Raw genomic sequence first — 15,679 nt, 5'->3', positions numbered from 1 at the left:
AAAGAGTGAGATCTTGTCTCAGAATAAAACAAACAGGCCAAAAGTTCTTTCAGGTGTTTATCCCTTCTGATCCAAATACCTCTCATTAGGTCCCACCTCCAAAACTTAGGATCTAATTTCAACCTGAGGTTTGGAGAGGTCAAATATCCAAACCATATCAGTCACATAGCTAGAAAGTTGCAATGAATGCTTTACAGAGTTAGGCCTTCACTGCCCATCCCTGGTGGACTTGGAAGCTGGATGAAAGGGCTATCCACATTCTCTCCTCAGCCCTTTGACATCAGCAGCCACAGCAACATCAGAGAAGGACACAATAGGAACAGATTGGCTGGGACAGAGCTCCTAGTTTTTCTCCTTACCAGGCCCCAAATAAGATGCTGGGTTCTGAATCTGAGCCAGTCCTCTGACTGGTATCTGGGACTTTTTCTCACAGCGTCCTTCAGGTGGTGAGTAGCAGTCCACTCACTTCCTGGAGGAACAGAGCTGGTCAGGAGGCATGAAAGAAGTGGAAGAGAGGGGAGAACTGACCCCAGATGCAACACAGAACTGCCCTTTGCCAGTCTCTCTGCCTTCCCACCCTCCCAGCGTCTGGGAAACGTCATATCTGTGTCCTCTTCACAAAAGAAAACTCATCAAGCACCCGTGAACACAGGCAATGTTTTCGGTCATCAAGGCAAACGCATTGTGTGCTGGCATCACCCCATCAGCCTTCACGTTTTTTCCTACTCTCATTTTTCTTTGTTCTGAGTCTCCTTAGTTTTTTTTTTTTCTTTTTTTAATTTTCTATTTTCTTTTTATTCTTCCTTGTTGCCCATATTTCTCTAACTGCTTTCAAATCTCTTTTGTGTACAAGATGAGATGTTGACTATGTGAGAATGAGGAAGGTTCTCCTTCACTCCCAGCACACTATAAACTCAGGCTTCTTTGTGTCCTCAGAGAAGCATCTCAGAGAGTCAGAAAGGGCTTGGCCCTGGAATTAACTGCCTTTGGAGGAAACAGCTGCTGGTGAATCCAGCTATTTGCATCCTTTCAGGAACTCAGCCACGGAGTATTTAGGAAACTTGTTTCCAGTAACAGCCCAGCTAGGAGGAACTGCCTAGAACAGGGGAGCCTGGGTCCCCCATGAACCCAGAAACTCATGGCCATGGGTGTTGGAGGCATATCTGTGGTTGATGATCTTTGGATTTCCAGTCCAGTTGTCTCAGCTGGTGAAGATCTGAAAGTGGAATATGAATTTGGTGCTTCTCTTAGCACAGTATCTGCAGGAAACATGTGGCCGTCTGTTAGGTCTGTTTGGCCAAAGAGGGCCTGCTTGGTTTCTTCCGCTTCTGCCAGCAGCAATATGTACTGTTGATACAAAACAGTCTTTGGGGAGAGACTGCCTTGGGCACCCTAAAAAAAAAATTCTACCATGGGCAGGGCTGTCAGCCAAGACACATTTTGCGTAGTGTGTGTGTCTGTGCGATAGATAACAGAGTGTGCACCTTTGTCTCCCAATGCAGCAGCATTCTTTGTAAGCAGGGATCCTGCCCGCTGGGCAAGAAGCCACAATCTACCCCACATTTTATAGAGAGGGAGTTTGAAGTGTGGACTCATCCAGGGGACTAACCACAGTCACATCATTGGTGTGTGATAGAGGTCACTTCCTTCTGTAAGACTAGGGTCCTATTTACCCTATGAGGACATTTACCTTCAGGCAATATACATGCCGCATTCCCTCTGTGACAAGACTCACTCTGCAAATGTGCTCATTTAAAGAAAGCCTATGATAAATTCCTAAAAAAAGAAAAAAAAAAATATATATATATATATATTCCGGGCCGGGCACAGTGGCTCATGTCTGTAATCCCAGCACTTTGGGAGGCCAAGGTGGGTGGATCACTTGAGGTCAAGAGTTCGAGACCAGTCTGGGCAACATGGTGAAACCCTGTCTCTACTAAAGATACAAAAAAAAAAAAAAAAAAAATTAGCGGGGCATGGTGCTGCATGCCTGCAGTTCCAGCTACTCGGGAGGCTGAAGCAGGAGAATTGCCTGAACCTGGAAGGCAGAGGCTTTAGTGAGCTGAGAGTATGCCACTGCACTCCAGCCTGAGTGACAGAGTAAGACTCCATCAAAAGGAAGGAAGGAAGGAAGCAAGGAAGGAAGGAAGGAAGAAAGATTCTGTGAAGTACATCTATTCATCCACATGTCAATACACACCTTCCCAAGGAAGTACCTTTTCCTCCCGTATGCCCATCCTATTCTTACTTTTTCATTATTTATCACTTACGGGATCATTCCAAACAGAGGCTCTACTCTAGCAGGCTTGGTAGGTTGCCATTAGGTACCTTAGATACCTGTTTGGTTCATAGGGAAGGCACTCTAAGCTTGACAGGTTTATGTGGCACTTTAGTAAACAAAAAGTGGCAATATTAAAACGAGGGGTAAAACTCAACCCATGTCTCCTCTTTTCTTTTTTCATGACTGGACAGTGAGATATGACCTGGCTACCAGCGTTAGGCTCCTAAGGAAGTTGAATTTTTCCTTAAGATTAACAAATTAACAAGATAATGAGCCAGGCCCCTGAAGCATCTTCCAAGAGTTCTAATAAGGAGTAGAAAGCTGTACTACGTCTGCTCTGGCCCAGCCAATTGTTACTTCTCTGCTCACATCATTTGAGGTGGAAAGAGTGACCCCATTCATGGTTTCTACTGAAGGGCTAGCCTGAGGTTGGTCACAGTTGACGAAAGATGGACATCTGAGGAGGGGTGGGATGCGGCAGAAAGCAAATCCATGGGCTGGGCTGAGCCATTTTCTCTGTCAAGAATGTGAATTACAAAACCAAGTCCCTGGGCCGTTTCATATAGAGCTGGGTCCCTGCTACCAATATGGTGAGTCAGAGTCAAAGTTACCCAGTAACTATTGAATGTTTACTGTGTAGAGGAATCAGAAGATGCAGAAGCAGGAGAAGTCTTATGGCCCAAGAGTTAGAGACCTCATGTTCTGACTTAACAGGCCCTGTCCATGAACCTGACTGTACTTTCTTTTCGGCCCTTGGATGCCCGTGCAGTCGCCTGTTGGGGCTTCGCAAACAACCTGCCTTTTCTTAACTTTGCACAGCAGGGATCCTGCTTCTTGCTGCTCTATGTGTCCCAAACAAGACAGCTCTTTATCCCCACTATGAAGGGGCAGTGGCAGTGGGATGTGCTGCCGGCCAGTGCCGGGGCTGCCGCTGGCCGCATGAGCCTGCCTGAGCCACTGCTGTGCCCTGAGCCAAGGCTGTGTCTTCAGGATGCAGGAACGCACTGGCCTGTTTGTGGGAGGCACAGCTGCTACAGAACGTTTTCAGGAAGGAAAAATAGAGCTGTTGGAAATTATGCACTTAATTTATCTCATTGATTCAAGGACATACCTTTCAAAAGTTTTTCATAGGTTTTTGTTTTGTTTTTGTTTTTGTTTTTGAGATGAAGTCTTGCTGTATCACCCAAACTGGAGCCTGGTGGCACGATCTAGGCTCACTGCAATCTCCACTTCCTGGGTTCAAGCGATTCTCATGCCTCAACCTCCTGAGTAGCTGGGATTGTAGGCGAGAGCCACCATGGCCAGCTACGTAGTTTAACTTTTGTAAAATCAGAAGGACAATCACTGTCAGTGAGATAGAACCCTTGTAGTAGTCACCAGCAAACTTGCTCATGGCTGTTCATAATGCTGTCACTTCTTCAACTGAGTTATCTGCATTGTCAGAGCGGTGAGAATTTGTTATTGACAACGTCTTCAGAAAGATTTCACTATGATTTAGCAATCAAACAAAAAGTCATTGTGTGTTCAGGAAGCATGGAAATGCAGCAGCAGAGTATACACTTTATGTTAATGAAGCAAATATTGGTTGTTGAAGGAATGATTGCAATCTCACGTATCTTTCAAAGCAATAACCAAGTACTTTAACCAAAAACCCACAGGTAAAAGGATTTGTAGTACATTTGTTACTGAGAGAAATGTGCGCAAATGGCTTATTATCCACCAACGCAATGCAACTAAAGACAGGAGAAACTGCCGAATCCTTCAGAATAGATGAAAGACATTTTGAAGAATCAAGAGGCTGATATGCCCGATCCATGCCCACTCTCTCAAGGTTCATGACTTGGCCCTCCTTTTCCCTTCCTTTCTTTTTCATTCCCTTCCTGTCTCCGCAACTCCGTTTCTTTCACCTCCCTGCAGCAGCAGCATGTACATACTGGAAAGACAAGAGTGTTTCAGTAAGATGAGAAAATGACGAGGGATGAGTTCAGTATGTTTGCATGTGTGTGAGTATACACGTTCACGTGTATATATGTGTACAGAGCCAGTGTTTCTTCTCTCATTCCCAAATTTGAGATTTTACAAAGGCATTCAGCATAGGATCTTCAAAAGTAGCAATACGAAACCACGAGTTCCTCTCAATGTACCAAGAGAAACTTTATCAAAAGAATATATATACATGTGTCCTTGATAAAGCTTCCCAACCAAAATACCTCCATTTTCATCTGTCAAGAATTGTTTTTACGTATGTTAAGACTGGGAATCCCAATATTGCATTCTTGCAGGTAAAGTACAATTTAGGCCAGCATTGTATGTTAATATTAAATAAACCCATGAACTGAAATGCCAAATTTGGCACAAACGCATTCTGGGATTTACATACAGACTCTGCGTTCTGCCTCTCGGTTTCATGTTTACCATTCTAACGATATGCACTTTAAATTTCAGTACGTTTCATATAATAAATTTTAGTGGCTGAGAAAGCAAATATGCAATCATTTTGCTTTCAAGATCATTTTAGCTATTCTTCCATATGAATTGTAAATAAACTTGAACCAGGTAACCGAAAATGTTGGTATTGTGATTGGAATTGTGTTAGTGTGTATGTATATGTATACATATGGACGATTAATATTTTTATGATATAATGTTTTCCCAACCAGATATATAGCATATCTCAGTTTATAGTTTATCTTAGTTCTAATAATATTTTGTGGCTTTCTCCATGTGCTTTTTATAGCTATTTAAGCTATTTTATATTTGTTTTTACTTAAATTGGATTTTTAAAATTTCTATTCTATTGTTTATATAGAGAAAGCCACTAGCATGTGTAGATTTACAGTTAATCCAGTTGCCTCTTTTTATTTTTAATTAATTTATCATAATGTCAAGTACAGTCTCTGGAGTTCTCTGGATATGAAATTTATCACACCAGCAAATATCTCTTTTCTCTTCTTTTCCGTAACTTCTGCAGTTTCAATTTCCTGCATATTGAATTCACTAAAATCTTCAAAGCAATTCTGAATCCCAGAGCACCCCTTTCTAGTTTCTGATTTTAGTAGAATTAGCTTTAAATTTTTACTATTTGTTATGATAGTTGCTTTTGGGTTTACATGACTATATAATACTCTTATGGTTTACTTTTACTTATAAATATTTTTATTGAGGTTAACACACAGGAAAATGTTGAGATCATAAATGTGCAATCCTATGAATTTTGCCACATGTATATGCCCATGTAACTAATAGCCCAAGGTTTTGGTTACTTACTGATACATAAATATTGCCCCAAAGCTGATTAACTTAAAATATGAACAACTTCTCAAGGTTCTATGAGCTGACCTGGTACACTGTGAGTTGAGCTCTTCTGATGTCCGTTGGTGGCTGGGATGGCTGGCCGGCCCTAAAAGGCTGGCAACTGATGCTGCTGAGACAACTGATGTAGGGCCTCCCTTTTCCTGATGTGAGCCTCTCCAGGCAGCTGCATGGGAGCTGGATGCCAAAGAGGAGTGCTCTAAAGGAAAAAGATGGAACGGCAGTCTGAGAAGGCACAGTCCTGAAAGTTGTGCATCATCACTTCTTTATTTGGTTAGTCAGAAAAGGTCACAGCACTAGCCACATTCAATGGGCGGAGAAAGCTTGTGGTGCTGGGAGAGTGGACAAGTCACACTGGAAGAGAGCATACAGGATGGGAGGGATTATTACAACCATCTTTGGAAACATTTACCAATCTGATTTACATATAGAACATACCCATCATCCTAGAAAGTTCCCATGTGCTTCCCTCCACCACCTCACATGGGCAGGTAATGTTCTAGCACCACAAGTTAGCTTTATCTGGTTTTATTTTTTATTTTTATTTTTTGAGATGGAGTCTTGCTTTTTTGACCAGGTTGGAGTGCAGTGCTGTGATCTTGGCTCACTGCAACCTCCGCCACCTGCCTTCAAGTGATTCTCCTGCCTCAGCCTCCTGAGTAGCTGGGATTACAGGCATGCACCACTATGCCCAGCAAGTTTTTATATTTTTAGTAGAGACGGGGTTTCACCATATTGGCCGGGCTGGTCTCGAACTCCTGATCCATCCGCCTCACCCTCTCAAAGCGCTGGGATTACAGGCATGAGGCACCACACCCTGCTATCTGTGTTTAAATATCACAAACACTGAATCATGTATTGGCCTATCAATCGGTGTTTGCCATGTTTTAAAGCTTGAGCTATTACAAGCAAATTTGCTATGCACATTTTTGTATGAGTCTCTTCAGGAATACATGTTTTCATTTCTCCTGAGTAATTACCTAGGCACAGAATTACTTGGTTATATAGTAAGTGTATATTCAATTTTATAATACTTTAAAACTATTTTCCACAGTGATTACATCATGTTTTACTCTTACTAACAAGTGTGAGTTCCAAGTGCACCACACCGTTGCAAGCATTTGGCGTTATTAGTCTTTTTCATTCTTTTAACAGTGTATTTCAAAAAGTACATTTATTTTAATAAAATCCAATTTATCAATTTTCTTAAATGGATTATGCCTTTGGTGACAGTTCTAAGACCTTTTTGCTTAACTACAGCTAAGGAAGATTTTCTCCTATTTTATTCCAAAAGACATAGTTTTATATTTTACATTAAGATCTGTGATACGTTTTAGGTTACCTTTTCTAGTAAATGTAACGTTTAAGTCAATTTTCATTATTTTGCATGTGGATGTCTCATATTTTTAATGTTATTTGTTGAAAAGAATGACATGCTTTATTGATTTGCCTTTGCACCTTTGTTAAAAATCAATTGGCCATATCTGTGTGGGTATGTTTCTAGACTCTCCATTCTGTTCTATTGATCTTCGTGTCTATTGCTTTGCCAATACTTACTGATTTGATTTAGGGTAGCTTTATAGTAACTCTTAAAATTGGGTGGTACAAGTTTTTCATTTATGTACTTTTCAAATTATTTTGTCTGTTGTGATTCCTTTGCTTTTCCATATAAACTTTAGAATTAGCTCATTTATATACACAAAAGTCCTATTGGAATTATAATTAAATTCCATTAAATCTGTAGATCGATTTGAGAGAACTAACATCTTTACCATGCTGAGTTTTTCAATGCATGATTACAATATAGTCTCCATTTATTTTGGTTTTCTTTGATTTCTTTCTTCAGCATTTTTTGGTTTCAGCATACAGATTCCATAGTAATTATGTTAGATTTATACCTACCTAAGTGTTTCACTCCTTTGGAACCATTGTAAATAGCATTTATTTTAATTCAGTTACCAATTGTTCACTGCTAGTATGTAAACATAAGATTGATTTTGGTCTGTTGACTTGATCTCCTGAAAACTTACTAAACCACTTATGTTCTAGGAGGTCTTTTTTCTACAGATTTCTTGAGCTTTTCTACAGAACATCATACCATGTGCAAAGACGGCATTTTCATTATTTCTTTCCAATCCATATGCTTTTCATCTCTTTTTCTTGCCCTCATGTGCTGGCTAGGACTTCCACTGCCATATTTAATAGTAGTAGTGAGAGCAGATATGTTTGTCTTGCTCCTAATGTTAAGGGGAAAGCATCCAGTCCTTCACCATTAAATATGGTGTAAGCTGCATGTTTTAGAAAGATGACCTTTATCAGGTTAATAGAGTTCCCTTGTATTACTGAGAGTCTGTATAATAAATGAATGTTTAATTTTATTAAATGTTTCTACTGCACCAATTGATTGATTGTGTGCAATATATCCAACAGGGTGTGATTGTGTGGTTTTCCTCTTCAGACTATTAACATTGTGAAACATGTTGACTGATTTTTAAATATTGAACCGTCTGGCAATCCCAGAATAAAGCCCATTTAGTCATGGTATACATCTTTTTATATTTTGCTGAGTTTAATTTGTTAATATTTTGCTAAGAATTTTTGCATTTATGTTCATGTGATATATTGGTCTGTAGATTTTTAATGTTATATTTTTTCTTTTTTTGGTGTCAGAGCAATGCTGGACCTAATCAAATGAGCTGGGAATTGCTTCCTCCTCCTGAGTGAGTTTGGGCAATTTGTAGCTTTTGAGGAAGTGTTCCATTTTCATCTAAGTTGTTATGTGTATAACTTTTTCATAATATTTTCTTACCATTATATTAATGTCTATAGGATATTTAATGAAATAATGAAATCTCATCTTTCAGTTTTTCTAGAGGTTTATCAATTTTATTAGCCTTTTCAAATAACCAGATTTTAGTTTCATTGATTTTTCTCTGTTTTTCTGTTTTCAATTTTATTGATTTGATTGATTTGGGCTTTTGTCTTCTTTCTTTCTTTTCTTCATTATTTTATTTTATTCTCTTTTTTTCTAATTCCTTAAGGTAGCATCACGGATTGTTGTTTTGAAACCTTTCTTCTTCTCCTTCTTCCTCCTTTTCTTCCTCCTTCTCTTCTTCCCCTTCTTCTTCCTCTTCCTCTTCCTCTTCTTCCTCTTCCTCTTCCTCTCCTTCTCCTTCTCCTTCTCCTTCTTCTTCTTCCTTCTCCTTCTCCTTCTTCTTCTCCTTCTTCCCCTTCTTCCCCTTCTTCCTCTTCTTCCTCTTCTTCCTCTTCTTCTTCTTCCTCTTCTTCTTCCTCTTCCTCTTCCTCTTCTTCCTCCTCCTTCTCCTTCTCCTTCTCCTTCTCCTTCTCTTTCTCCTCCTCCTCCTCCTCCTCCTCCTCCTCCTCCTCCTCCTCCTCCTCCTCCTCCTCCTCTTCCTCCTCCTCCTCCTTCTCCTTCTTCTTCTTCTTCTTAGATGGAATCTCACTCTGTCACTGAGGCTGGAGTGCAGTGGCCTGATCCCGGCTCACTACAACCTCTGCCTCCCAGGTTCAAGTGATTCTCTGCCTCACCCTCCTGAGTAGCTGGGATTACAGGCATGCACCATTACTCACAGTTAATTTTTGTATTTTTTAGTAGAGACAGGGTTTCATCATGTTGGCCAGGCTGGTCTCAAACTCCTGACTTCAAGGGATTCGCCCACCTCAGCCTTCCAAAGTACTGGGATTGCTGGTGTGAGCCCCCATGCCCGGCCCCTTTCTTCTTTTTTAATATAACTATTTAATGCTATAAATTTTCCTCCAAGCATTGCTTTAGTTGCTTCCCACAAATTTCGATGTGTTGCATTTTCATTTCCATTCAGTTCAAAGTATTTTCTAATTTTCCTTGAGTCCTTCTTTTCTACTCATGAATTATTTATAAATGTGTTGTTTAATTTCAAGTTTTTGAAATTTTTCCCATTATCTTCCTATTATTGGTTTCTAGTTTAACTCCACTATGATAAGAGGGTTTGCTTTGCATTATTTTAATTCTTTTAAATATTTTTAAATTTGCTATTTCCCAGGATATAATCTATCTTGGTGGGTGTTCCAATGGCACTTGTAACGAATGTGTATCATGCAGTTGTTGGATGGAATGTTCTGTAAATATCTATTAGATCTGGTTGATCGGTAGTATTGTTTAGGTCTTCTATATACTTGCTGATTTTTTGTATATTGCCTTTATAAAATAGTGAGAGGAGAGGATTGATGTCGCCAACTATAACTGTGATTTGTCTATTTCCATGTTCAGTTCTGTCATTATGTGCATTATGTATTTTGAAGCTATTAGGTACACACACTTATAATTGTTATACCTTCTTGGTGAATTGATTCTTTTATCATTGTGCAGTGTCCTTTATCCCTGGTATATTTCTTTGCTCTGAAGTCTACTTTGTCTAATATTAATATAATGATTCTGGCTTTTGTTTGATTCATTTTTGCATGGTCTATCTTTCACCAACCTTATTTTTTAAGCATATCTATGCCAAGTTAGTTTCTTGTAGATAACATATAGTTGGGTCACTTTAAAAAATGTGTTTTGGCAATCTGAGTTTAATTAATATATTTAGATCATTTCTTTTTTAATGTGGATATTGATGTGTTTGAATTTATGTCCACCATTTTATAATTTTATTTTATATTTGTTTCTTGTTTTTCATTTACCTACTTCCCTTTTCTTAAGGAAGTTACGAACTTGATATTATAACCAATAAGAGAGTGTAGTGATTTTGTATTCAAAATACGAAATCAATTATATAGCTATGTACTAGCAGCAAGCATTTGTAAATGAAATATTTTTAAAAATATATTCCATTTTTTAGAACATTAATAAACACAAAATACTCAAAAATAAATTTAACAAATAATATAAAATACCTCAAGACTGAAACAACAGAATAGTGCTAAAAGAAATTAAAGAAACCCTAAATAAATAAATAGAGATATATCATTATCTGGAACTGAAAGATTCAATATTGTTAAAATATCAGTTCTTTCCAGTTTGATCCATATCAATGTAATTGAGTACTCCCATTTGCCTTTTAAAAAAATGTTTATTTTAGGTTCTAATGTTCATGTTAAGGTTTGTTACATAGGTCAATTCATGTCATGGGATTTTTTTGTACAGATGATTTCATCACTCAGATGATGCATAGTTATCTTTTCTTCTCCTCTCCCTTCTTTCACCCTCTACTTTCAAATAGACCCCAGTGTCTGTTATACTCTTTTTGTAATCATGAGTTCTCATCATTAAGCTCCCACTTATAAGTGAGAACATACAGTATCTGGTTTTCTGTTCCTGCATTAGTTTGTTAAAGATAATAGCCTCCAGCTTCATCCATGTTCCTGCAAAAAACATGATACTATTCTTTTTATGGCTGCATAGTATTCCATGATGTATATGAACCACATTTTATTTATCAAATCTGTCATTGATGGGCATTTAGGTTGATTCCACGTCTTTGCTATTATGAATAGTGCTGCACTGAACATTCATGTGCATGTGTCTTCATGGTAGAGTGATTTATATTCCATCTGGGTATATACTCAGTTATGGTACTGCTGGGTTAATGGTAGGCCTGCTTTGAGATCTTTGATTTCTATACTGCTTTCCACAATGCTTAAATTAATTTATACTCCCACCAGCAGCATATAAGGGTTCCTTTTTCTCCACAACCTCACCAGCATCTGTTATTTTTTGACTTTTTATTAATAACCATTCTGATTCGTGTGAGATGGTATCTCATTATGGTTTTTATTGTATCTCATTATGGTTTTTATTTGTGTTTTTCTAAGGATCAATGATGTTGAACATTTTTTTTTTATGTTTGTTGGCTGCATGTATGTCTTCTAGTGTCCATGTCCTTTGTGCACTTTTTAATGGGGCTGGTTTTTTTCTTGTAAATTGTTTTAATTCCTTATAAATGCTGGATAATAGACCTTGCCAGATGCATAAGTTGCAGATATTTTCTCCCATCCTATAGTTTGTCTGTTTACTCTTTGATAGTTTCTTCTGCTGTGCAGAAGCTCTTAAGCTTAATTAGATCCCACTTGTCAATTTTTGGTTTTGTTGCAATTGCTTTTGGTGTCTTTGTCATAAAATCTTTGCCCATTCCTATGTCCAGGATGTATTGCCTAGGTTGTCTTCCAGGGTTTTATAGTTTTGGGTTTAACATTTAAGTCTTTAACCCATCTTGTGTTGATTTTTGTATAAGGTATAAGAAACAGGTCCAGTTTCAATGCATATGGCTAGCCAGTTATTTCAGCACCAGTTATTGAATAGGGAGTCTTTTCCTTATTGCTTGTTTTTGTCAGCTTTGTCAAAGATCAGATGGTTTTAGGTGTACAGCCTTATTTCTGGGCTCTCTATTCTGTTCCTTTGGTCTATGTGCCCGTTTTTGCACCAGTACCATGCTGTTTGGGTTACTGTAGCCCTGTAGTATAGTTTGAAGTCGAGTGACGTGATACCTCTAGCTTTGTTCATTTTGCTTAGGATTTCCTTGGCTATTCAGGTTCATTTTTGTTCCATATGATTTTTAAAATAGTTTTTTCTAGTTCTGTGAAGAATGCCATGAGGTAGTTTGATAGGAATAGCATTCAATCTGTAAATTGCTTTGAGCAGTATAGCCATTTTAATGATATTGATTCTTTCTATCCATGATTATGGAATGTTTTTCCACTTGTTGTGTCATCTGTGATTTATTTGAGCAATGTTTTGTAATTCTTGTTGTAGAGATCTTTTACCTCCCTAGTTAGCTATATTCCTACTTATTTTATTCTTTTTTGTGACAGCTGTGAATGGGACTGTATTCCTGACTTGGCTCTCAGCTTGGCTGTTGTTGGTGTGCAGGACATTTTTCTAAGACCTAGTTTAATTGGCTTTTTCTCTTCTTTTTTCCTTTCCCTTTCCTCCTACTTCCCACTTAGGTCTTAGTAAATGCAAAATTAGCTTCGGAAATAAATTTACTTTCTTGTACCAAGACCTTGTTCTTATTAATTAGACTCTACATGCAGCAAACAAATAACCTGCTTTTTAGTTATAGTCATGAAGATAAAGAGTTCCTTGGACAGCCTCATCAGAAGACTTGAGGAAACAATCAGTGAGCTTTAAGATAAATCAATAAAAATTACCTGAGCAGAGATACAAAGACTAAGAAGACTGGTAAAATAAGAAAAAATGAAAAGAGCATTCAAGGGCTGTCGTTAATATCAAATAGTGAAATATAAACATAACAGGAATCCCAGAAGGAAAAGACAGATAACAGAACAGACAAAATATTTGAAAAATAATGGCCAAGAATTTTCCAAAGTTAGTGACAGATACTAAACCACAGGTTTATCCAAATTTCTTGGAGAGCATGAAGCAGGATAAATCTACGTATATTAAAAATAAACAAACAAACAAATCCTAAGTATATCATAGTCAAACTGCTGAAAACAAAGGACAAAGATAGAATTTCGCAGGTCAGCAGAGACAAAAATGTCAGAGGCATGTGAACCAGAGCAACTCCATCTTAAATAAGAGCTGGGTAAAATAAGGCTGAAACCTACTGGGCTGTCTTCCCAGACGGTTAAGGCTTTCTAAGTCACAGGATGAGATAGGAGGTCAACACAAAATATAGGTCATAAAGGCCTTGCTGATAAGACCGCCTACAGTAAAGGAGCCGGCCAAAACCCACCAAAATCAAAATGGCAAGGAGAGTGACCTCTTGTCATCCTCACTGCTACATTCCCACCAGTGCCATGACAGTTTACCAATGCCATGGCAATGTCAGGAAGTTACCCTATATGGTCTAAAAAGGGGAGGTATGAATAACCACCCCTTGTTTACCATATCATCAAGAAATAACCATAAAAATGGGCAACCAGAAGCCCTCGGGGCTGCTCTGTCTATGGAGTAGCCATTCTTTTATTCCTTTACTTTCTTAATAAACTTGCTTTCACTTTGAACTGCAGATTCACCCTGAATTCTGTCTTGCATGAGATCCAAGAACCCTCTCTGGAGTCTGGATTGGAACCACTTCCCTGTAACAAAAGGGCAAGTTATCTATCAAGGAACAGGGATAAGAATTAAGCCATGTCTAATCAGAAACCATGAAACCCAGAAGGCAATGAAGTGACCTCTCTAAAATGCTGAGAGAAAAACGCTTCCAATGCAGAATTCTTCTATACACTCCAAAAATATCCTTCAAGAGTGAAAAAGAAATACTTTCTCAGACAATCAAAAATGAAAGAAATTTATTGTCAGGAGATTTACTCTGTAAGAAATGTTTCAGGAGGTTCTTCAGACAGAGGAAATTGGATGTAATCAGAAACTAGAAGCCACACAAAGAAATGAAGAGCATTAGAAATAGAATAAATGAAAGGAAAATATAATATTTATTTTTAATTTATTTGCTTTATTTTTTAAAAATCTGTTTAAAGCAAAAATTATAACAATGTAGTATATCTTTACAGCCTTTGGAAAAGTAAAATGTGTGACAAAATGGCACAAGGAATGAATGGGAGGATTGGAAATGTGCAAAGTGGCATATATATATATATATATATATATATATATATATATATATATATATATTGAGACGGAGTTTTGCTCTTGTTACCCAGGCTAGAGTGCAACAGCGCGATCTCAGCTCACTGCAACCTCCACCTCCTGGGTTCAGGCAATTCTCCTGCCTCAGCCTCCTGAGTAGCTGGGATTACAGGCACGTGCCACCATGCCCAGCTAATTTTTTGTATTTTTAGTAGAGACTGGGTTTCACCATGTTGACCAGGATGGTCTCGATCTCTTGACCTCGTGATCCACCCACCTCGACCTCCCAAAGTGCTGGGATTACAGGCTTGAGCCACCGTGCCTGGCAAAGTGGCATATATTATATGAAGTGAAGCTAGATTCATATTTTTAATCTTTATTCTAAACCCCAAGTTAATCACTAGAAACACTTAAAAAGAGGCATAATAATAATTCCATGAAGGAGACAAAGTGGAATCATAAAATACTCAAACTCAAAAAAACAAGCAAAAAATACGAAAAAAAATAAAACTGTAAAGAAAAATAATCTCGGGACCCTCGGGGCAATTTATGCCAGAGGAAACTGGAAACAGAGTCACTCAACATTTCCGTCTTTTGCCCCAGATGGATAGTTATTGCTTCACACCTTTATGTCAGAGCCTTGTACATTACCCAGGCCCCACAGAAAGGCAAGTGACCTCAGGCATATCTGGATGACTGCCCTCATCGATTGCTCTTTGCTGGCCTCTAAACCTTTCAACATGTATATTCTCCCATAAAACAAGGATATGTCTATTGGACTTCACACTAATATTCCTTATTTTCTCAGGTACAGAACAAAGACAATATGAGAGCAATCATTCTTCTGCCTACTCTCACTCTTCCTACATGCCTTTTCTCCCTTAAGGAAATGTATAAATACTGAACCTCCTGAAAACCTTTTCAGGGAGAATGTAAGCCACAGAGGATTTCTGTGACTCATGTTTATCTGGGGCACACCCTCAAGGTCTAGCTCAATAAACCTCGATTGATTGAGATTCTTGCCTCAGTCACTTATTTTAGTTAACGGAACAAATAGAAAACAGCCAGCAAGATGGTACATTTCAATTCAAATATGTTAGTAATCAGTTTAAATGTAAATGGTCTAAATATGCCAGTTAAACATCAGGTTATCAGATTGTACTAAAGAGCTAGACTCTACTATTGATACATGCTGTCTACAAGAAAACCCACTTAAATATAAAGATGTAGCTAGGTTATTGCCCCCACATGTGCCTGGCAACATGGCCTCCCCCACATATCCCCACATGTGTAGGACATCATGGCACTCTGCATTTGCATATTAAAAGACTGGGGTGGGAGAGCCAGTTTTTCTGTGGCTATGTGAATGACATATCTGATCAAACCAACCCTCTGAGCCCTATGCAGACCAGACACTGCCTCCTCCGGCCTCCTCATGTAGCTGGCTGATTTCCATGGCACTCAAGGCTTCCTCTCCCAGCTTTGGGTCCCCCTCCCTCTGTCTCTATGGGCGAGCTTCTTCCTTCTTTATTGGCTAT

General features: G+C 38.5%; 1 long non-coding RNA gene across 1 annotated transcript; it reads right to left on the bottom strand.

The window, feature by feature from the left end:
- Positions 1-3,827: 3,827 nt before the first annotated feature.
- On the bottom strand, positions 3,828-5,968 carry LOC141585529 (uncharacterized). The gene is made up of 2 exons (XR_012519076.1): positions 5,621-5,968; positions 3,828-4,214 (listed from the first exon to the last, which is right to left on the bottom strand). It is a non-coding gene; the product is annotated as an uncharacterized LOC141585529 (long non-coding RNA).
- Positions 5,969-15,679: the final 9,711 nt, after the last annotated feature.

Source organism: Saimiri boliviensis, chromosome 9 (genome assembly GCF_048565385.1).
Source record: "Saimiri boliviensis isolate mSaiBol1 chromosome 9, mSaiBol1.pri, whole genome shotgun sequence".
Lineage (NCBI taxonomy): Eukaryota > Metazoa > Chordata > Mammalia > Primates > Cebidae > Saimiri > Saimiri boliviensis.
The sequence above is the reverse complement of the archived record's forward strand: the minus strand, read 5'-3'. Positions and strand labels throughout refer to the sequence as shown.